General features: G+C 38.1%; 1 long non-coding RNA gene across 1 annotated transcript in view; it reads left to right on the plus strand.

The window, feature by feature from the left end:
• The window catches only part of LOC122140425, a 32,605-nt gene extending 9,711 nt beyond the window's left edge, over window positions 1-22,894 (plus strand). The window contains exons 2-3 of the long non-coding RNA XR_006157097.1: window positions 22,332-22,467; window positions 22,584-22,894. This is a non-coding gene — a long non-coding RNA (uncharacterized LOC122140425). The remainder of the gene's footprint in view (window positions 1-22,331; window positions 22,468-22,583) is intronic.
• The last annotated feature ends 367 nt before the right edge of the window (window positions 22,895-23,261 follow it).

Here is a 23,261-nt window from a genome sequence, read left to right on the forward strand (position 1 = left end):
TTTTTCACCTTTTTCCATTCCTTTCTGTTGCTTAGCCATTTACTTTCAGTGACTGGCAACACAGACTAAATTATACTTTATTTTTTTTTCATTGTGTGTGTTTCCTGAAAATTAAACCTATGACCTTGACTTTAGTAGTGCCACACTCAAGTTTAAGGACACCCTTGCTGGGGTTTGAGCCTAGAGCTTTACCCACTGTGCCACACAACCGTCTTTATTTCAATAAATATAACGTCGAGTACTATTAGCATTCAGTCGTACCCCATGTTTGGTCGTATTCACCTGCAGGGACAGGCACACCATGTATAGATGCAGTAAGACAGTGTAGGACATTGTTGGCTCACACGAGTTTCACTGCTGAGCGCAGGCATTAGTGTGCAGTCTCATACTTCAGTGGTGCATAGATTAAGCCCATCAAAGCCTGCCGCTATGCCAGGCTTCTCTTCACTGTAAATTTAGCTGCAGGTTGTGATGGTGGGAGCTAACAGTCCTCATGTTGACACATAGGATTACTCCCTCTGTGATTTTGACCCTGTCCCTGCTTGACTGGCGCAAAAGACACAAGCCCATGCGCACAAGCTCCCAAAAACACACACATACACAAACATACTCTCTCTCTCACCCGAGATCAGTGCATTCATTAAAGCTAACATATTGGCTTAAAGACGGCCTCTCTTTACATAAAGGCATGCAGGTTTTGTGTCGGGCCCAGTGTGTGAGGTAAAGGGCTGAATTTTAAACGTGACAGTCCTTCGCCTTCCCATTGACCCCGCTGAAAAAGCTTAGTGATCTCATTCTCCGCTTCACTAGAATGCTGCTGGTTCTCTCCCTCGCAATGTTACCCTTGCTTTAAAGAGAGCCTCTGTAGAAGCTGACAATAGCATATCACTGCAGGCTACTTTTCTCTGTATTCCCTTAAAATAAGAGTAGAGGGGAAAATGGCTTAATTCGTACGCCTTTGATATGGAGATCCAGGCTGACCTCCTGTTTAAGTGCTTCAAAGAAAGAAATTAACTGCCAGAAAACATAATCCATCTGAATATGTGCAAACTTCAGACTGGCGGGAGGTACGGTGAGAGCTGCGTCGCAGCTTTGTGCTCAGCCGATCACTTGCGAGGACTTGCGAGTTAGTGTTATTGTTGCTAATTTGTTATTATTCATCGTAATGGCTTTTGTAACCCAAAGCTGATCGTATTATGCTTGTAGTCATCAGATTCTTTCAGGTTTAGAGAGTTTTTTGGCATTACCTCTTAGTGAGATCATAATGATATGTCGCTTGTATAAACTATTCGATTTAGATTACATCCAGTGCTGTGGTGATCTCCCTGCCCCCGTAGCCCATGTCCCAGCAGGGGATGGCGGTAAACTGATATGGCTAGGCTCCATTGTGTGTAACCTAAACTGAATTGTCTTCAGGATTGGAGACCTGAGGTCAGGAAAGGGCAAGGAGGTAACTGTCATGCATGAAGGACGCATTATACCATCAACTCACATGGATCAGAGGCTCAGATAAGAAGGACTTGAACTGCTATACGGCAGCCGAGTGTGTAAAGTTGCACTTCAGGCTCTGAGGAAGTGAACATCCTGGTCCATCCACTTCCATCCTTTCTGCTGTTTTGGGACAAACAGAGTTAATAGGGTGTGTCTGAGACATTTGACAACAGTTCTTCAGGGGACTCAGGCAGTCCGGGAAAGAGGATACCTTCAGCTACCGCAGTAGCCGTATACATAACAGCGCACACAATGGAGAGTGTTTGACTCGGGCAGGATTTTGCCTCATTTCCTGCACTGAATGAAAAGATGTGGCATCAGCTCTTGTATTTTCAGTCGTGGGAATTTACTTTTATGAAGCGCTTGGGGAAACCTGTTGTGCCTTTATGTGGTATTTCCCTTTCGGTTTTAAATGCAGGGGGACGTACATTAAAGTGACCATTCTCACCAGCAACTGACAATGTTTTTAAGATTTACTAGCAGGCATCACAGCACCATGCCAGTCAGATGAGCATAACTAAGCAGTCAGTGTTTTGAGAAACCCTGCAAAGGTATTTTAGACAATGGTTATTTGTTGTCAACACATTGCTCTTTCAGGAAATGTCTAAAAGAAGTCTTCTTTTAAGTCGTATTTTCTGTGGTCACTGTCCATAAATCATTAGAGATTTAACAGGACACTCTAAAGATAAACTTTTGTGAGGATGTATGGCATGAAATCTGTAAATTATTTTTGACCCTACACAAGAATAAGAAATAATTACTTTTTAAATTTTTAAAGTTTGTATAATGTAGACTGATATTAAAAGTGTATCTTAACATGAAATTCTTAGCTTGGCCAAAACACAGACATTATCCTGACAGACCCAGCCTTAGGTCAGAGGTGAAAAGTCACCCCATTGTCTAGTCATGTTTCATTCCCCATCACTGTAATGACCTTTAGATGGAGACATCAGTAAATGGAGGACTTGTGATACCTCTGCATTGTCACTGGCAATATGGTGAGATGGTTATCAAAAACGGCCTCTTTTGGCCACCCTTGGCCTCTGACACTGCCCCTTGTCATGTGACGGAACAAATGTTTTCAATTTTGCCCTTTGCAGAATTTAGCTGGAGGACAGGATGATGAGACATTCAAAAGATGAGGGCAATGTGTCACTCAGAGGCATTTCAGATTTATTTTTAAACTGTAATTAGTGTAACATCAGCTGTAGATAGAATGAGATTTTTTTCATGATTTTTTTTAAATAAATATATAATGTCAAATTTACTACACCAACAAATTCTGTACTCCATTCTAAATAAAAGCTTCTTTTTTTCACTGCAATAAATTGAAGTAAATAAGCCATCTTAGGTAAATATGTATATATTCTGTAGTATAATATGTATTAGTTACCTGTTTACATTTAAGAAATATAGCGTGCACAATCTTTTTAAATGAGGATGATTTATGGTTCATGAAAGGCTTTTACTAATGAAACCACACAGGGAACGATTCTTTTGGTCATCTCTCTGGCCCAGCGGTTGCCAATTTAAGTCACCTGATCAAAAGCATGTTTACCCTATCAGTGACCTCAAAGGTCAGGTAATCGATACATATGATTGAGCGGCCCACTGTGATTTGGCCATTTTAAATTACACCCCCTCATTTTTTATCTAGGCAGGTAGCCTGTGTGAAAGACCAGCGCAGATCTACCATTAGCAACAAGAAGTCTGTATGATGTACCACACATTTTGTGCATTTGTGATCTTGAGCTAAAGAGAAATTCCAGTCTGTTAGGACACACATATTTCTTGTTCATATTTCTACATTGGCACTGTATTATGCAGTTTATATATGTGTGCATATATGCATATGTAAAATATAATACTAATTATATATTATACATGTATAATGATGCTGGAGTGTTTGCAGTGTCACTTTGCATTATGTTTTACATAAATCCATTGGCCTTCTAAAAGAGGCCCATTCATTCATACGCCTCTGCCACACACACATAACCAGATGCCATTATAATGATTTTTATCTACTTGAGGGATAACAGTGGGTGTTCCAGTCTCATCCCTTTCATGCAGCTGTAATTACTCTGACCAAGTCAAAACCTCTGTCTTAACCCACCGATGCCCCTACATGGCAGTAGGCTGCCATTTAGTACGTCAAGGAGAATGCTATCATCACTGGGCTAACCTCACAGTCCCCTGCATTGTACAGGAACCCTGCTAACAGCCAGAATCCCCTGAGTCAGTCTACCTCCTGCCCATTGCTGAGCTCTGCTGTTCCGCTGCACCGCTGCTTCACGTACCCATTAACCACTATTACCAGCTCAGGCCATTTCATGGTCAAAGAGCATTTCAGTGCTAGTGTTTCTCGGGTTCCCTGGGGCTATGAAATCACCCAAGTGTCTTTAAAGCATGTGCATGCTAAAGCTACATTCTCAGTTTTTTGCACTCTGACTCTGCATGATCAATAGCATCACTCTAGTATGAATTGCACACTTTGTGCTCGTGCACACAGAGGGGGAATGTACACAGTGTATATACATTTGCTTCAGTCTAGTCTAGGACCTAGGATGTTATTTACAACTCTCGAACATGATCTTTCAGAGCAGCATAGTTCAATAGGCGGCACGCAGACCGCATGCTGCCCTCAAGCCATTTTCTGTGGCCTGTGTGATGTTTGTCATTGTGCCAACCACAATTGCAGTAACTGCTAACATGCCTCCTTACCCTGTTCAAAAAACGTTAGTTGAAGTTAAGACAACTGTGATACTCCACAAAATGAGAAGATGGACGCTTCTTGTGTCAAAGTCTCTGGTAAATGCGATTTAACTGCATGTTGTTTAGGTCTGCTGAGTAGAATTTCTCACAAAAAAAAATACAAATAATTATATAAATAAAAAATTAAGGCTTTTTTTTTTAAGATTTACCCAATTTAATAGTAAAATTCCATCAAATTAAATTTAGTAATCCATAAGTATTTTGATTGTATAATTGATTGAGTATACAATTGCTGGAATTTTACTATGTATTAATTAAATTGCTTAAATATTGCATTTTTTTTTTTTTTTTTGAGTGCAGGCTTATCATAATTATTAATTAAAGCTTAAACCATTCAAAAATTAGTAACATTTCAAAACCATTTTTAAAATGCAGTAAAATAAAATACAATTTAGGTTTAAGATTTTAAATGTTCTTTTTTTCAGTTAATATTACAGTATTTCTCAATTTGGTTTACGCTTAAGTGCTTAAATAACCTTAAAACCTAACTAACTAACTAACTAGCTAACTAACTAACTATTTAACTAACTAACTAACTAACTAACAATAAAACTAATATAAATGAAATTTGACAAAATTAAAACAAGGGAACAAATTATAACATCTTGGCCAAAGTATAACTAAAATGAGGTGATGAATGGATAGAATGTGGCTACAATTTAATAAACTGTGATATCTATTTTTTTTCTGCATGTCATGTGCAGGGCTTCATACTTTTTTCTTTTATTTTTTTTCATTCTGCAACAAAGATTTGTTGGGCTGACTTGGAATATGGGATGTTGGAAATGGTATGCCCTATGGCGTGGAATTCCATCTAAAACAGTTTAAAAATTGTTTAATGTTTTATAATTTTTATGCTTTTATTTGAAATGCATCATGCAATAATTATGGAATAAGGATTTGCAAGTACAATTAGGAATCATATATATGGCTGGAACAGAAATGCGTTTTCATAAAAAAGACTGTAGAAAGCAAATGCATCAATATTCCACCTTTCCTGGACAGGAAATTATATCATGACACTTTTATTTGCCATCTACAGAAAACATTAGTCATTTGTAACCCACTGGTATTCCAGGCCCCTCTAAATAATAATATAAAGGTGTTAAGTGTATAATGATGTTATGTGAATACTGAAAGCTGATATTTAGGCTTAGGTGGCTTCATAATTGGTTCCAAATGCAAACATTCAGGCCTCTTTTGGAACTTACCTCCAGTTTTCCCCTAGCAAGATTACCCAATCACAAATCAGAACATCTGGAACACCTCAGAAATAAAGTAATCAAAATCAATGTCAAGCTGCTCTATGAAGTTTATCCCCCAGAGTGAGCAATCTGGCTCAAATCTTATAGAATTTTTCTATGCTATATGATCATTTATTTTAGCATACATCTGTCATCGGTGAATCTAGTGCTTGGCTCAAAAGTTCTACAAATTCAGATTGACGGTGCGCTGTGACAGTTTCCATTCTGGGTTATCATAACCCTAGATGTCTTTCTTTTTTTCCCTACTGGAGCTGTTCTGCACAGCCAGATATGTTGTAAAAAAGTTGTAATTGATCGCTGTTATCTCTGAGCTCCTCTCTTTTCCCTTCAGGCAAGTTCTCTCACTTTCCATATTGCTCCTGCCTGAGCTGTCCTCTGGTTTATATGCAACTGTGATATACTCACAGAAGAGAGAAGGGAGAAAAAGAAAAAAAGCAGGCTGATTGAGGTTGGCATGCTGGGGAAATTCTGTAGTTTTTCTACACTGAGTGATGGAGAGGGAAAGGGAGGCAGTGGCGGTGGAGGTTGTGGGTGGGGGGTAAACCCACCCACTGTCAAAATGCACATAAACTTAACAGCCCATGGAGCACTGACAGTCACCACAGCTGTACATTTTACGCTATGTGAAGCCCAATAATTAGCACCCAGATTTAAGCGAGGGAAGGAGGGAGAGAGAGAAAAAATCTGTGCCAAATATGCACACATACATGCTTCCATCCATTACAGTGCTCGCCACAGGCTGTTGTCCATGGCTGTACCGCATCCACAGCTCCCTCCCTCTGTTAGTCTCTCTCTTTCTCTCTGTGAGAGGAAAGAGCCAGGCACTGATTTCATATGATTTGTGTCACTGTTACAGTTGTCAGCTTGAAGCTGTCAGAAAAGAGCCGCGTTCTTCCTGTGCGAATGCAAACATGCCAGTCCTGCCTCGTACGAGACACTTGGATGGCAGTCTAGGAATATCTCAGCATGTGCTTTTCTTCCTCTGTAACCAGACAGCTGTTCGGGTCTGGAAATATATTGTTTAAAGACAATAGTTGAATATTTGATGTGTTGAGCTGTGCCTAAACTATAAAGACGCATTGAAGAGGCTTCCTCGGAGCAAAACAAATTTCATAAAAAGGCACAAGACATGAGCGAAGATTATCCAAAATGCGTATTTAAAGGAACAAATGATAACATGTTTTTCCCCTGCGTGCTATTATCAGTAAAATTCCCAGCACAGCCCCATTGACAGTTTAGTCTTTAAGCTAAGGCGACCGATATTCGAATAAAATGTCAGTCTGCGCTTAGATCCATAGAGTACTGACGTTGAGAAGAGGGGAAAAAGACTGCGCTTGTGTATTTTGTCCTACAGGCAACTATGGCAGGACGAATCAGTAGGCCTCAGGACAAAACTCGCTGTCACAGGAGATGGAGAGCCTGGCCAAGCACATTGACTGATTGTTAGCATTAGCGACTGTGAGTGTGATTAATATGCTAGCTCCTGCTGTAACTCTTCAGGAAAAAAAGAGGGAGAGAGAGGGAGAGGCAGAACGAGATGCTTGTTGCTTAAAAACTAAACAGAGGTGACTATATATCGCCCTCTGTTTTAAAGCCGAGAGTGCCTAGATGGGGCATGCGGGCCGCTGAGGCAGAATGAATGGCTGTGTGATTCCAGGTGCAAGTACATTAATTTTTCAAGCCTAAATAAGACTGACTATGTGAGCAGGCCTTAATGAGCTTGTTGTGTGGGTTGCTGAGAGAGACAGAGACTGAGACTATGTTTCAGCGCTGCTCACACATAATTGCTACACTATGATGATGATTTTTGTTTTTTCAGTTTTCGAAGCCCCCAGCATCTGCTTGATTGTTACAACTCACAATGCCAGTCCCCTGCTAACACACAATGCTCCTTAAACAGTAAGAGCTGTACTCAGCCACAAGCTGTTGTGCCGTTCCATAGACAATAACTCAGATGCAATAATCCCTGCAGTGATGTATTAAAATAAACTTGTTTTAAAATAAGTTTTTAATTATCTGAGATGCTGTAGCGCAGTTCTTAAAACTGGACCAACACATGCTGTTTACCTATACAAATTAATATATATACGCATTTGTTTTGGGTGTTTTAGAAACTCTGAGTGATACAAATGAATGATGGCCACTAGTCCCATAAGAAATAAACTTGATTTAGCTGTAGTAAATTCTGCAAGAAATTGGGTAGTTAACATGAGTTACTTTGGGGAAGCTGACAAGTCCTATGATGTGGTACCGAATGCCATTTTTAAAAAGGGTGTTTTGCTAATCATTTGGTTTATAGATGATTAGATATATGGGTAGACAGATAGATAGAAAGATAGAGATGTAGATAGACAGAATTAAATTATGTATGCATGTTATTTAAAAAAAAAAAAAACTGGATGGAATAAAAATAATTAATTTATTAATAAAAATGAATTTGTCACACCACAGGACAATTTAAATAAACTAGTGAAGACAAAAAATTAAAGGAATACTTCAACCAAAAATCTTGAATGACACACACACACACACACACACACACACACACATAGGTGTTTTGTGGACGTAATATGGGTTTTGGGGGTTTTGTTATCTTTAAGTCAACGTCGACTAGTCAGAGCAGATGATGTGAGTGAGTGACGTGACATACAGCCAAGTATGGTGACCCATACTCAGAATTCGTGTTCTGCATTTAACCCATCCAAGTGCACACACACAGCAGTGAACACACACACCATGGACACACACCCGGAGCAGTGGGCAGCCATTTATGCTGCGGCGCCCGTGGAGCAGTTGGGGGTACTCAAGGGCAACTCAGTCGTGGTATTGCCGTACCGAGACTCTATCCCATAACCTTAGGGTTAGGAGTTAAACTCTCTAACCACTAGGCCACAACTTCCCCTCAGATGTTGTTAATAAGCCTGAACCCGGAGCTGAGACTCAAACACCTTGTGCACAGCTGTGGCGACAGGGCACTGCCCACGTGGCTATTGCTCCTATAACAGCTCATTTTATCAGTTCTTTTGTCTTTGGGTTGTAATATTTTTCACAGATTTCTGCTCATTTTAGATCAAATATAAAGTAGCACAGTAAAGATTACATTTGTATGAATGCATTAGTGAGAGCGATTGCATGTGTGAACTAATTCTACCTGCCAGCATCTCTCTATTAGTAGTGAAGTTGTGGGATTTACTTATTAAGAATTTAATGCTGGAACTTTTCAGTTTCTAAGCTATTTTATTCTGAAATCACAGAACAGTGTTGACAATACATTTCCGTGCTGAATGATTCTGTGCGCGCAATGCTGCAATATGCACATGATTTACAAGCTACTGTCTGTAGCCTATGTGTGTGTGTTACAGTGCAACAGCGCATTAGATTAGAACGACAATTAACTTACCTGTACGATAAGCAGTTTAAAATGTGCATTCTCAGGGCTCGACATGAAGCTTTGACGTGCTTGTCCTTCGGACAAGTAAATCAGTCATTCACTTGTCCGAGTAAAATAGTTACTTGTCCGGGGGAATTTCTTTTTTTTGGCGCAAATTTAATTAATTCTGAAGCAATATAGTCTGATCAGTGCTTGATCAGGTATTACTTTATTCAGCATATTTGTGATATTTGCCTTAAATTGATTGCTGTTACTCTTTTTAACTTTATGAAGGAAAATATTTGAAATGTTGGAAAAATCCAATGATACTTTTAAATATGAAATTAAAACACAAGTAGGTCTTAATGAGTGAATCAATGATTCAACCGATTTGTTCAAACGGCTGATTCATTCCATAAATGAAGCAAGTGACTGTCTTTATGAATGCCTCACTGAATCATTGACTCATTCAAAAATGCTGAATCATTCAGTAACGAAAGACTGCTGTGTGTTGCTCGGAGATGCACAACTGTTCTGCTGTGGAATTGAGCAAAAACGATCAATAATGTGTCCAAAATGTAAGTCAGTTATAGGGGTGGGCGATATGGAAAAAATATCATATGACGATTTTTTCTTTTAGAGATATCTCGATTCACGATTTTATAACGATTCTTTGTCATGTTGGTTTTACTGTTTTGCAAGTTGTCTGAGCATTAGCGCCAAACTAATTTCCCTATTATAAAGGCAAAGCCTTTCAAGGTAACAAAAAAAAAGAATGGCAGATATTTAGGCTGAAGAGGGTGAAGATAAAAAATCTTTGGTTCTTATTTTTTAATAACAAAGATAAAAGAATGACAAAGATACACATTACAACTACACATAATAAACAAATAAAACAAGCAGTGATTTATTTTCAGGTAACTTACTTGCCCTAGTTATTGTTTGTTATTAAAATTTTAATCAGGTTACTTGTCCGGTCGGGCAAGTAAAATTCTCTTTCACTTGCCCCTTCACAAAATCCACTTGTCCCGGACAAGCGGATAAGCGTTAATGTCGATCCCTGATTCTCCCATTCAATTTCAGTGCAACCCCTAATATATACACACACACTGTATGTGTGAATGCATGCACAACACAAAATAATTACAATATTATTAATATTTAACTAAAATACATGGTGTTTGATCGTTTTGTACACCACCATGACACCGAAAGAGAAACTGTGAGTTTTTAAATATGCGCAGGGTAGCTTTACCTGCTTTTACCCATTTGGGCACATCACCAGTACTAAGTGACTTCGGCCTATCACCTCAAAGTCAAAATAACGAATAGACCTTTTTAAATTGAATAAACCAGATTGATTGCACTTTACAAACACGTGTCATTACAGCTAAGGATACTGATTCACTGTTGAGTCTGTTCACAGCCATGAATGATTCAGCAGAACAAAGGCATTCATGATGACACAGATTTGTTTGAAATTTTTCATCCAGCCAGCTTGTTCTCACAGCATCTGCGGTGGGTTCATCTGTGTGCCACCGATCCAAGGTTCAACACCTCCCCAGTCAACCCTACGGAGGAAAGAGGCCTGCCAGAATGAGGAATGATGCTGTGGTGGTGTGATTATTAGGATTAATTGTCTTTTAGTAGTGTGTCAGAGCATGTTGGCCATAGCAGAGGCAGTCACAGATAATGAGGGCCGTTGAGGGGGCTTATTGTTTTCTCTTAAACCACACTTCAACAGAGGCATGTTTTAAAAGCCCTGTCAACGCCGCTGAAATTGCACTCCTTCGACTTTGCATTCAGTGCCAAAGAAAAACAAGCCTGTGAATATGACGGTGGGCTGTAGAAGCGCAGTCATTCTCCAGTGTGTAAGCATACATGCATAACTTAGGGGATCACTGGTAGTTTAAGATGATGCCATAACTATCATTTTGAAATGGCTTTCTGCCGCCCACCCCCCATCCGAACACCTGGCACAGTCATAGGCGGCCATGAGATAACGTGACCTCTGCAGTTCAATACGTTCTTCTTGACCTCCTACACGTCATCATCCTTGATTATCTTAACAGCCTGATCCCTTATGCGCTAGGCTTTGATCGCCCATGAAGTCGAATCTTGACAGAGATTCATGAGCGACAGAGTGAAATATTTCACCATCTTTTGTCTAGGATTGCTCAGGAGGGATTATAGGGGTTTTACAGTCACGGCTCTTATGCTCCACATGACAGCGTGCACCTGGACTGTTCAAACAAACATAAATGAGGAATTTGGGTAGATGGACTCATGAGTTACGTTTATGCTATTTTCAGGCTCTTGTCGTTATTATGTCACATGTAAAATTTATTATGTTACTTATTCTGTATTATTGAATATTGATTAAAACTGATTTTTGGTTCAGTAACATGATGCTTTTTGTTTGTTATTGAGTAGTTAGGCATAATCTTTTATCTGTTTTATGTAAAAAGAAATTCTTGGTAAAATATGCTAAAACAAACTGCTTATTAATATTTAAAAAAGGTTTCCACCAAATCAAAGTTTTGTTGTTCAATCAACATACAGAAAAAGAAAAACAAAAAAGAAGACGTCCGCAGACCCTCTTGAGTGAGTTCAATAAGTATCTTAAAATAACAGAAAATTTTTTGACAAAATTAGGTCAAGTTTGAAATTTAAATTTTTAAGAAATAGTTCTTTTTTTTTTTTGAAGTCGTATTTTAGGTATTTATGAATGGATAATTCATGCTATTTATGTTTTCTTTGTTTGTTTTTACCTTGAAAATATATATATTTGTAAACTTTCTTTTTATAATTTTTTATATAATTTTTTGACTTCGTAAGACCGCTAGACCTCTTTTGACATATTTTTGATTTAATAATGTTTGTTGAGCACCAAATCAGCATATGCTTTATGAAATATCAGAAAGTATCTGGAATGGCTGCTGGTAATTTAACTTTGCCATGACAGTAATAAATTACATTTTGAAATAAATTAAAATAGAACTTAGAATTTTAAAATATTGTTTTCTGCTTTATTTTTATTTATTTTTTTAAATAATAAAGGCAGCCTTGGTGAGCATTTTTTTTTAACCAACCAGTTTTTCTTTTGTTTATCATAGATTCTCTTGACAGTACATTTCATTGACCCTTTTAACAACCTTTCCAAGTGAAGCTACTGCAGTTTAGCACCTTGTTCTCAAAGTCAAATGGACATTTTCTGAGGAAAGTTACAAATAGATGCTTCACTGCAAACAAAGCATCCAAACAGCTGTCACTTCCAGGGCTGTTCATTCATCATTATTAGATAATATGCAGGGAATAGCCCCTGAAAACCTCTATTACCTCTCTGTACTCTGCGCAAGTGCAGGACTGATAACAGATGAGGCCAGGCCTCGTGTAAAATTAAATTGCTTTTTTTATATACTGGTTGCAATTAATGGTGGTAAAAGGCAATGCAGTCCCACTGCTTTTTCGGTATGTATCCTATCATCCCCTCCAGGGATGGCCCTATCAAATGAAGGCCCCTGCGTGCAGACTAGTAATTTGGATCTGTTCTTGTTCCCAGAGACCTTTTCAGTAACTTTGAAAAAAAAAACTTTAAACACGATGAGGAAATGTCTGTCATTTTGTTGCTAGTAATTTTGCACCTGATTAAGCAGGTCTGCTTGACACTTGTCAAAACACAACTTTAGGGTGCAAGTGTACAAAGCACTTAGGGGGGTGTATGTGATTAGGGCCTAAAATCAAGTTGTTGTTTTTTTTTTTGTAAGAATAATTAGCTGTAGGACATTTGAAGTAGTCTTCGATATGATTTCTCTGCAGCTGATGTTGTTCATGTTAATTTGATTTCGAGTGATCGCTCTCTGTGTCTGGCTGTTCAAGTAAACTAGTCTTCTAGAATCTAGATTGACGGTTCCTTAACATGACGGCGTTACATTACAACAATTAACTCAGTGTTATTTTTTCCCCTGTAGACATTATACTGTATTACTGAATTATTTGCATCATTCTGAGTGCTTTAACTAAGATATTTTCATTTGAACTGAATGGAGGTTTTAGCGTAAATGTAATTTGTATGCAGTTGGACTGTACGATTCAAGGCTAAAGTAAATATCCTTATGGCTATTTCTGTCCATATTATGCTATTAAAGCAGTTCGCAGCTACTCTGCTTTTGGAATTCACTCCAAAATGCAGTGTTCCCTTAGGTCAGTTGATCTAACATTGACACTTAACGAAGGCAGCGAACATGAACAAATCAGAGACTGTTTTTCTCTCTCAGATGTCAAGGATGCAGGCTTCCCCTGTCCAACTCTACCCTGCAGTGGAACTACATGCTCCATATTCTAAAGAGCAGTTCAAATGCCAAATTGTGCTTTTCTGAGACATATTGCCCACACCATGTGGTAACATCACTGTTTGTGTGTATGCATGTTTGTGCTTATACGGTGGGCTGGTGTCGGCACAACAGATAGTCACGAACCTAGAGGATTCAGTTTACCATTTCAAAGCCGCCTGTTTTTTTTTTCTAAAGTTTACACACACACACTCGCAAGCGCACTCCCACATGCTGCTTCCTCGGCTTATCAACGTGCAACGTGGGCTGCCTAGGCTGGCGCGAACAGATGGGAGGAACAAACCAGCGCAAAATAAAGTTAAACTAGAACAAAATGACTGCACAAGCGCTGCGGCCGCCCTTTGTTTGCCAGGAAGGTGATCCTCAGCATCTGGGGTTGATGGAACGCATGATTAAAATTACCAGAGGGAATGATTAATATCTTCTTAAAGCGCAAACTTCCAGCTTATCAATCATCTCATTACACCGCAAAAGTTAATTGTCTGCGTGGAGGGTGGGGGTCCCTGAACCATGAAAAAGTGGCCCGCCCCTCGACATGTTTACTTACAACAGGACAGACCTGGGAACTCAACTTGTTTATCTGAGAGAGTCCACATCAGGCTCAGGGGTATGGCACATTAAATCACTCTGTGTGTTTTTATGTCACTCAAATGTTGAGGTAACATAACGGTCTGCATGTAAAAGCATATTCTTGTGTTCTGTAATTTACTCTCCTGCAATATTAGCTGTACACACAGAACATGTTTTTGAATTGAATTTTGTTGCTTTTCCCGTATTTTTTTATTTAAACATTCACTAGACAAACTTTTGACTCTAGCGCTTGCTTGCTTTTTTTTTTTGCATGTCTTTCTAAAAATGTGGCACTCAAGTTAAAAGTTGTTGAACATATTAAAAAGCAAAGCTTTTCTAGATCTTGCTTTTTTTGCATTCCACTGTGCTGTTTTTCATTGTTTTCTGATATAATCATGCACTCCCTTGCTCCCCTTGTTTGAGGCATCTTATGCACGACACACCTTTCTAAAATCATGGCATTTAAGTTAAAAGATATTCTACTTTTAAAAAACAATATGTTTGTAGCATTTTTCCTTGTATTTCACTACACAGTTTTTTAATTATTTTTGGAAAAATGCACTAGACAGAGATGTTTTACTGTTGCATTCACGTCTTTTGCAGTGTCTTATGCATGACAGACCTTTATAAAAATGTGGCACTCAAATTAATAGAGATCCTTTATATAGGCTATATATCCATTGCATTGTTTTTTTTTCCCCACTGCGCTGCGTTTCTATTATTACCATATGCTAGACTGATGGGTTTTACTTTTGTGCTCAGGTTTTTGGAAGTATCTGTGTATGACACACCATTCTAAAAATGTGGCTTTCAAGTTAATAGAAATAAAACTTTTCAAAAATGTGTTTCATTCACTTTGCTGCTTTTTCATTGTTTTCTTTGAAAACGTGTTAGATGGACGTGTTTTACTGTTGCATTCGCATCTTGCATCTTTAGCTGCATCTGGCACGACACATCATTCAAAACAAAAAAGATAAAAGTTCAACTTAAAAAAAATTGTCTGCTAGACCTTGCATATCTTTTCATTCCACTGTTCTCGCATTTTTGTGTGAATGACCCCTACGGCTGTGGCATAGAAGTTTAAAAGTGTTTATAAATGGTCTTGAATTAAATGGATGGTTTACCCATTTTCCCCCGCATGTCATTCCAAACTTGTTTGACTATGTACAATGAATGCCATTGAGGTTCTTTTGCTCCGCATTGACTTTCAATGTGTGGACAGCAACAACTGAAACATTCTTCAAAACATCTTACTCAGTTCTCCGCAGAAGAAAGTCAGTTATACAGGTTTGGAAATGATTGAGGGTGAGTAAATGATGACAGAATTGGTGTTCGGCCCCGAAATATTCCTTTATAGCTGCTGCTCTATAGCTGTATAATGAATGGAGATTGGCGGCGGATAGGACGGTTCTGGTGTCTCTGCCGGGGCTATGAGGGGGTCTCTCCTCACTCTGCGGCCTGGCGTGCCCTTGCCTCGCCTCCCTCCCTCTGGCTGCCGGTGTGTCCTCCTCTTTGCCCTCTCTGCTCCGCTGCGCTCGCTCCCGTCTCTCTCCCCCACCTCTCCCTGCGTGCCTGCGCTGCTTGAGCCAGCTGCTCCCACTTCATCTTCTGCAGCGTCACTAGCTGGGGTATTAATCATGTTTTTCGAGTGGGACACTCTGCTATTTATCTCTCTGACACTTCCAGCATTCGGAGCCCCGTTGCTGGGCACAGCCCATTGAGTAGTAAGATTACACATTACCGCGCTCCATTGCCTCTCCCTGCCCTCTCCATTGACTGGCTGTTCAACAGTGGCATTGCGCTCGCACCATTGGACATAATTTATGCCTTACATGTATGAAAAAGCCCATACCGGTCCTTTTTCTCACCGCTCTCCCATCTTAGCGCTTTAAGTTGAGCTTAAACGTAGCATGTGGGCCTGTAATTGTTGCTATCCGTCTGTGCCTGAACTACTGTACATCAGCAGGCACGCAGGCTAATATCACCATTACTGTATGTTTACTCACAGTGATGGCACAGAGCAGGCAGTGAGAGATATGAGGCATCGAGTACGTTAGATGGTACTCACTTAGCGGCAGACTGCCAACACACGGTTGGCCTTTATACAAGCTGTTAGGTAGGTTCTGTCAGTTCAAGTCTGTCAAGCGTGCTTTCATACACCTAGAAGAACTAGGATCCAAATGTACAGGACTTTGTGAGGTCCTGTACTGCGGGCGATGGGATGTTCAGAAGGCCCCTTTGATTATCGCCATTACACTTTGTTACACTGCATTTGCTTGTGCATCCATGTATTTATAGCGTAGACCCCTTTTGGAGGGTTTGGGAAGGGGAGGAGCGTGTGAATATAATTTCATCCCTCGTTCTCACCGTAATGAATCTATACTTAGAGAATGCTGTCCTTCTGGTTGCAATTGTGTATTAATGATTTCAGCGTGAGGGAATCTGTGGGAATTGAAGCATCTGTTAACTCCAATTACCTTGTGGTGACCTGCTTTCGTAGTCTGGAACCGTGCTGAACCGAACTGCTGCGAGAGTAAATAATTCATGTGTTTGAGTTCTTTTAAGCGCAATTTGCTGTTTGTGGACTGTGAGGAGAAATAATTTTGAGAAAATTAAATATAATCAGCAGTGAAGAAATACATGCTTAGGTTGTGAAAGCATGTTGAGCGTTCCTCATGTTCAATCAATAGAGCCATGTCACTTGCAACACCTAAGTCATGGGTTCGATTCCCAGGGCCTGCATGACAGGGTTTAGTTTTCTAGTTGGACACTATAAAACTTATTTTTGTATTTCTTTTGATGAAATTTATTTTTTACTTTTAACTGTGCTTCATTGTATTCAAATTCAAATTGCAATTCTGCATCCTGTTTGCAACCTCAAATCAATTAAAAAAATGAATTGGAATTCTCAATTTATTTATAAGTTGTGTACAACTCTAATGCAGCTGATAACATATGTACATTGAACGCTTGGAATAAAAGCATCTGCCAAATGCATACATTATTGTTCAAAAGTTTGGTGTTTATGAAAGAAGCCTCTTATGCTCCCCAAGGTTAAAAATATAGGTAAAACAGCAATATTTTGAAATATTATTGCAAATTAAAACAATTATTTTCTATCTTAGTACATTTTCATCACAGACATAAATTAAATGTATTCTTGTGATGGCAAAGCTGAATTTTCAGCAGTCATTACTTCAGTGTCACATGATCCTTCATGAATCATTCTAATATGCTGATTTGGTTCTTAAAAAAATCACATTTTAAAACTCTTGTGCTTAGTTTTTTTTAGGATATAGGCTATTTTGCAGGATGTTTTTATGAATACAACTTCAAAAGAACATCCTTTTTTGTAACAATATAAATGTTTTTACTGTCACTTTTGATTGTTTTGAACAGTAGTGTAAATGTGAAGTAGCTAACATCAACCTGTAACACTGTGAAATAACCAAGGTTAAAAAAAAAGTTGCACAGCTAGGACTGGCATGGTTGGCAGATGGCTGTGTTGGGCCAATGAGAGAAGCACATGGAATCATTTCAGGGTTGAACGAAAGTCTGTTCCTCATGTGGCTGGAAAAAAGAGGTGAACTTCTGAAAATCTGGTTTCATATTTCAAGTCAGAATAGTTTTTTATAAGCAAAAAAGCATATTGTGTTTGGACTGCTCTGTCTCGCTCCCTCTGCCCTGACTCACACATGTAGGAGATTTCTGATACTCGGCCTATAGTATTTGGCTGGAAAACATGGTCGCTTCCTTACCTATATCAGTTCCCCTGGAGTCGACTCTGTGTTTCTGTATTGTAGTCAGAAAATGGTTGAAAGATTATAGATGAACGTTCCTCACACTAATACCACCTGACATTCCGGAGGAACCCAAATCATTTCATGGTAATTTGCCCTTCTTATCTTGTAAATCTTTGTGAAAGAGTGAGGGGGTGATAGGTGGTCATTAACAAGAGAAAACAGCCCGGGGCAGCTCAAGGGTTTAAGAGACCAGACTTTTTTACTCAACTCCCCTCTTTCTTTTCCTTTTCCTCTCTGCATCTACTCCCTCATGGCAGAGAAGTTGGAGCACAAAGTTAAAGGAGATGTAAAAGAAGAGTACAGCTTAGGAAAAGAACATTCTAGCCATCCTATCAGTATGTGAGCATGCTGTATCACTTTCCAATCATAACTGTTTTCTTTGGCCTGGGGACTCCAATGGGCCTCCAGAGAAGTGATTACAGTCAAATAGAAAATCCAACCCATAAACTTTCTCTTTTTTTCTTCCTTCCTCCCGCTTTTTCTTGTCCTCCCCCTTTTCTCCCTCTCTTGCCTTTCTCGGGGGACTCGTTGAAGGCACATATGGTTCAAATTCCTAGTGTGAAATAGGCCTAAACACCAATTATTTTATGGTACAAACACAGGGGAAAGATTTTCAGGCTTGTAACTTCTTACCGTAGATTAGCCTTGCTTAAGTTTTCTTGTGTGTAAAAAGGGAAATAAAAAATATGTTTTATTGCAGACTTTTATGTTTGAGTTATTTCAGTTCCCCTTTATTCCAGCGCTGTGCTTTTATAGTGCTATGTCACTGCAGGCCCTCCCCAGCCATGGCTCTTCTAGCTTTACAAGGCTAATCTGAAACAGGAAATAGCTGCATCAGTACAGAGCAGGGTAACATGACTGCTTACATAGTCTGTAATTGGTTGATTTCTAAGGCCTGTGAAATGGGAAATTTGAGCAGGGAGGTTTAAATAAGAGCATAACGCTCAAAAATGACTGACTAAAGCATGTGTGAGCTCATGCTGGTCATGCACTGATATTTTGTGCTTTTCGATAACTTTTACCCCAGTATCACAGTTCAAATTCGGTTTGGATGAAGTTTTGTTAGATTTGTAATGTTAGATTAAGGGTTTAGTGCCCAAAATGAAAATTGTCAAGATTTACTCACCAAACCCATATGACTGATTTGCTTTTGTAGACCACAAAAGGATATATTAGAAATATAAAATGTCTAGAATTCTAACTGATATTTCTGTTAATATTATCAAGCAACCCAAATCTGTTTCTTGATTTGAAACAATATCACTCATTAGAACATGCAGAAACTAAGAAACACATTTTTCTATTTAGATATTTATTTTGTTAAGGAAAATTAATGGTCTAGTTTCTACTACTTTCACTTTGGAAAAAAATCTGACTTTAAACTTGAAAAAAAAAAAATTGACATTTATCGTGATAATTATCGATATTGACTGATATGAAAAAATTGTGATAATTTTTTTGGCCATATCGCACAGCCCTATATTTACGGTAGGAAATGTACAAAATATATTCATTGTACATGATCTTTACTTAATAGAAAAAAAAATATTGTGATAATTTTTTTAACCATATTGCAAAGTCCTATATTTACGGTAGGAAATGTACAAAATATACTTATGGTACATGATCTTTACTTAATATAAAAATATTATCGTCATAATTTTTTTCGCCATATCACACAGCCCTATATTTACGGTAGGAAATGTACAAAATATATTCATGGTACATGATCTTTACTTAATATCCTAATGATTTTTGGCATAAAAGAAAAATCTATAATTTATTTTTGGCTATTGCTACAAATATGTCTGTGCTACTTATGATTGGTTTTGTGGTCCAGGGTCACATATGGCATGGCTATCCTATATTCCAAGTCTTCTAAGGCATAAAAAATGTTTAGTATTAAATAATTCAGTATTAAGCATTTAAGTATTAGGCACACATTAAGGAAAATTATTAAATAGAAAAGAGCTTGAAATACATTTTTTATTTTAATAATTTCTTGTTTCAGCTTTTAAGCAAGATACTAATTTTTTAAGAGAAATATTAGGTGGAATGACAACAATGTTTTTTATCACTGATAATACTAAGAAATTTAATCAGCATATTGGAATTGAAAATTAAGCTGTACCTTTACAGAAATAAAATACATTTTAAAAGAGAAAACAGTTATTTTGTTTTGTAATTGCATATTTTGATATTTTATAATCTTACTGTTTTTTACTGTATTTTGGTCAAATAAATGCAGTGTGGGTTATACAATGTGAAGGATGTGATACTATCTGACATAATTCTATTCAATAGAAAGGTATTTATATAGCTGTCTGCATAGTTCAATCCATTTTATAAAACACACATTTAATCTGCCAATTTTAATCTTCAGAATGTGTCAAAACATCCTGTCAAGTACAAATACAGTGTTGTTCTTGTGCACTTGCTATAGTCACCAAGTGGTTATATATTTATGTTATCTGTGAACATGGGCGTTTGGGGAAGATAAGCAGCACTGAAGCTGTGGTCCTTCTCGGCTGGCGTCTGCAGAGATGCTGTGAGTGTGCCTCTCACATGAAAGCCCCTGACCTGCTCTCAAAAAGCCAAGAAATGGAGCCCAGAACAGCACTCTGATAACAAGGATCTGGCTTCAAACATTGACAAAGGATAACATCAAATGCCCCTTTGTGTATGTGGGAGTGTGTATTTGAGTGTGTTTGTGCATGTCCTTGGACATGCCCTATCTGTAGGCCCTCCGCATTTTAGCCTTTAATGATACTGTACATGGCCGTGGCCGCAATATAAGGACTTAGATTCACCTCTCTTTTGATGAACTGAAATTTTCAGCAGAAGAAAGGAGGCAACATTTTCTAGAGGAATTCTCTGAAGGCAGGAAGATGAAAAGGGCAGCAATGACTGTGTGCAGAGAACGGTATCATAGGTACCCAAGCACGGATAGAAAGCTCCATTCTTCTGCTGCAATTTAGGACATCAGCGCCCCACAGGATCACAGTTGTTTTGACTACTTTCAAAGAAACCATTGTTTGTTTAAGACACCTGTACCCGTTTTAAGAATTTGGTGAGTGTGTTTATATCGTGGTGCAGCATCAACAGTACTATCCATTAAAGGAGTTTGCCCAAAAATGAAAATTCTGATGTTATTTACTAACCTTTATCCAATTCCCAACCCGCTTCAATCATTAAAATGGTCCATACAACTTTTGCATTTTGTAGCATACTGTAACAGGCCCAGTCCTTATTCACTTTCATTATAGTGAAAAAAAGTGACCAGCACATTGATTCATGTTCATGTTTTGTTTCGTATATTGGTTTGGAATGACAGTAGTAAATGATTTTTAATGTTTGAGTGAACTATTTCTTTAAAGAACTATAATATATATATTTTTTTAAGGATGGTTTGTTTTGCCACAGACTATTATTCCACCACAGGCTTATTCAATATGAAATTCTTTACATAGCTTAAACAGCAGTTATATGTAAATAGATAGGGAGATAATTAAGCTTCCCTATTGAGTTTTCACCTTTTTTCCCCCATTCTTTGTGATTATTACGCCTGAAAGTCTGCTTGTGTGCCAAAACACTCAGATCTCAAAGCAAAATCAGGGCAGCAATAGTGATCTAGCATGATGAGTCATCCAATCTCACAAAGATTCCTGGAGGATGAAGGGTTCCTCTGTTACCAAATCTCCTGTTGATTGTGATTCTGGTGTGTAAAGTGTGACCCGTCTTTTCCCACCTCGCTGACACTCTCTTTTCTACTGCATCTGAGCCCCAGCTTGCAGGAGGCACGGTCCAAGCTTTTGCTAAATGACTTTACTGTGTTAGTCTTTGAATTGAAGGAGCTGAAATGTAGATCATCTACCTGTATGAATACTTTTTCAATAGCTCTTGAAAAAAATACATGAATGTGTGAACAAGTCGATATCTTGCCAGGAAACTGATGTAAATGTTAATGCTTGTGGATTTACAGTATGTGCTGTTCCCAAAGTTTGTCTGCCATTGAATGTAAGGTGGAGGTCATGTGCTGTGATATTTGACATACATCAAGGTGTTTGCACAAAGTGTTATGTACTCCATAATCCAATTACTTTTCATCATTAATTAACAACACAGAACATCTGCATGTTTGATCAGTGTAATTGTTTAACAGGTTGTGTATTACACATTGCTCATTAAAATATCCGAACTGAAATTGCCTTTGACCATTTCAGATTTACAAAATACTATAAAATGTTGTGTATTTATTATTTTTGTGTTCAAATAAATAAATGTTAATGTTTCTCATTATTATCAATGTTGAAAACAGTACATACTTTAGTGGAAACTGAACTTTTTTCAGGATTTTTTGATAAATAGAAATTTCTGAAAAACAGCATTTATTTGACATACATTATTTAACTGAAATATACTGTTTACATTATAAATGTTTTAACTGTCACTTTTGATCAAAATGCATCCTTGCTAAATAAAAGTATTAATTTATCTAAAAAAATAAAATAAAAAAAAATCTTAGCCCAAACGTTTGAAAGGTAGGCTAATGTATATTTATTGTGATTGAGAGTTTGTGGTTTTTCCTGAACCACAAACCATCAAATGGACATTTCAGTCTTTGCACAAACTATACTTAACTTTTTTTAAAATTTGTACAGAACTCAAAATGAAAATATGCAGTTCTTTTTTTCTTTTTATACAGTCCCAGCTGCAGATATCAAAAAGAATTCTTAAACGGGGAGGAATTCTAGTTAAAAAGAGGAAGATGGAGAATTATCGATCCCTTATCCCGAAGGTGTCCGCCGTATGCAGATGTCCCAAAGGTGCAACAGAGAAGGGTAAATTAAGCCCTTAAATGTGCAATTGGCAATAATGAGCTATCATTACTCAAATTACAGCAAGCACTGATTGGGTTTAAAGTAATGAAGAAAACAACATGATCAATCATCATCAGGTCCTGAGAGCATTGGGGTGGTGGCCGAGCCCTGCACCCACATTGCTGGAGCAGAGCTCCATCTTCAGGAGCCAGACTGGAGCAGATACAAGAGCCCTCCAGCATACGAACACATGTGAACATCCTTTATGAGATTACAGTCGAACCTCAGATGCTGCCCAGCACACAGAGATCATATCATATATGGCAGACATCCACCTTTGTCATCTCACTGAGGCAAGTTTGTTCTCCTCTGTTATTGTCATCAGTGCATTCTTGCCCTCAGTAAGTGCATGTATCGCTATTAAAGGGTAGTTCATCCAAAAATGAAAATTCAGTCTTCTTTTTTTTTTTTTTTTTTTTTTTTTCTTCAAACAATGAAAGTCAAGGGTCACTAAAACTTTTTGGTTACCAGCATTCTTCTTAATATTTTGTGTATTTTGCAAAGAGAAAAATAAAGTAATACAGTTTTGGAACAACATGATGACAGAAGTTTACATAGTTGGTTGAACTGTCCCTTTAAGAAATAATAAGAATAATTCATTATCTCTATCGCACACCCTTTATTTTAAAGGCTCTCTCTCATCATTGTTACCTGGAGATTAAATTGCTTTCGAAAAAGGATATATTAAATTGTAGCTTTTTATAATCCAGGTTTTAGCGAATGACTATACCGCAAAAGAACTTGCACCACCTATT

The sequence above is a fragment of the Cyprinus carpio genome, chromosome B18, assembly GCF_018340385.1.
Source record: "Cyprinus carpio isolate SPL01 chromosome B18, ASM1834038v1, whole genome shotgun sequence".
NCBI classification, from domain to species: domain Eukaryota; kingdom Metazoa; phylum Chordata; class Actinopteri; order Cypriniformes; family Cyprinidae; genus Cyprinus; species Cyprinus carpio.